The sequence below is a fragment of the Bison bison genome, unplaced genomic scaffold (genome assembly GCF_000754665.1).
Source record: "Bison bison bison isolate TAMUID 2011002044 unplaced genomic scaffold, Bison_UMD1.0 scf7180017864162, whole genome shotgun sequence".
In the NCBI taxonomy this organism is placed as follows: Eukaryota; Metazoa; Chordata; class Mammalia; order Artiodactyla; family Bovidae; genus Bison; species Bison bison.
Window position 1 is genome coordinate 4,626,024 of NW_011494734.1, and position 1,439 is coordinate 4,627,462.

Genomic DNA, 1,439 nt, shown 5'->3' on the forward strand with positions numbered 1-1,439 from the left:
CAGGCAGATTCTTTACCATCTGAGCCACCAAGGAAGTTAAATTACACAAAACATTTTTTTCCTTTAATATTAGATAGATAATCCTTCCATTCTCTGATAGGACATCTGAATTCCAAACTGATCTCTTCAGTGAGTGTTGTTTTATTAAAGTTTTTTCTTTCCTTGGTTAATTTTGCATATTGATAGTTTTTCTTGAAAAGCTGTTCATTTCATGAAGATTTTCAAATTTATTAGAATAAATGTATTTATATAAAATCTCCATTCTTATCATTAAATCTTGTTTCTGACTCATGTTGCATATTTGCAGTTTCTCTTTTCTCTCAGATTTTCAGGAGGCAGGCAATTTTTATTAGTCCTTTAGAAGTACTAGCTCTTGGTTTCATCATTTCTAGTCTTTGCTATTTTATTTTGCTTCCTAGTTTAAAAATCCTTCCTTCTTCTTTTAATTTATTGTACTGTGATTTTTCAAAATTCTTGAATTTGACTTCTTAGTTCATTTATTTTCACATTTTGTATAGCCTTAAACATCTTTTAATTCTATAGTTATCTGAGCAAGCTGTGCCTGAATTTCATATATAGGCTTAGTGTCATTAATTTGTAAACAGTTTACATATGAAATTTAGGTTTTTTTTAAATTGCAGTCATTCCAAATAGAGTATTTACATTTCCCAATGGCTAGAACTCTTTATTCTTTGTTACTAATATCCAGTTCTATTAAAGTTGTATAGTAGATTTTTGAAGGTCCCATCTGTTTATTTTTTGTAAATGTTGAATGCATTTTGAAAAATAAGATATTTTTTATTACTTCTTTTTTTTTTATTACTTCTTTGTAGGATAACATTCTTGACCCTGGTAGTTTAAGCTAGTCTCATTATTTATAGTATTTGAAGTCACTGTTACTCTTTTTCTGGCTTGCTTATTTGATTTGCCGGTTTCTTAGAGAGATATATTGAATTCTCTATCATGACTGTTTTATTTTTAAACTTTTCATTTCTCATATTTTTGCTTCATATATCTTAAAATATTCAATCCTACTTTTCCACTGGCTGACTACAGATGGAAATTGTGTTTAGTTCTGGTTGTCACTTTTAAGGAAAACAGACTATGGATCATAGCTAAAAATAAAAAAAGTGATCAGAGTGATCAAAGAACTGAAGTCATGTCACTTGGTGACTAGTAAAAGGAACTGGGGCATTTCATTTGTATGTTAAATGGGTATAACTTTTTGATATGCCATTGGACAGTGAAGTTAAGGTTGATCTGAATAACTTCAAATAGCAGAACTGGAAAAAGTTTGGAAAAATAATAAGGACGGTATTCTGATAAAGTTGTTCTGAAATGAAGCTGAAAGCTGCTGGAGGTGGTGAAATTGCTGTCACTGAGCTAGGCTAGCAGAGGCTAAATTACTACTTACCAGGCTACTATGGGACTTCCCTGGT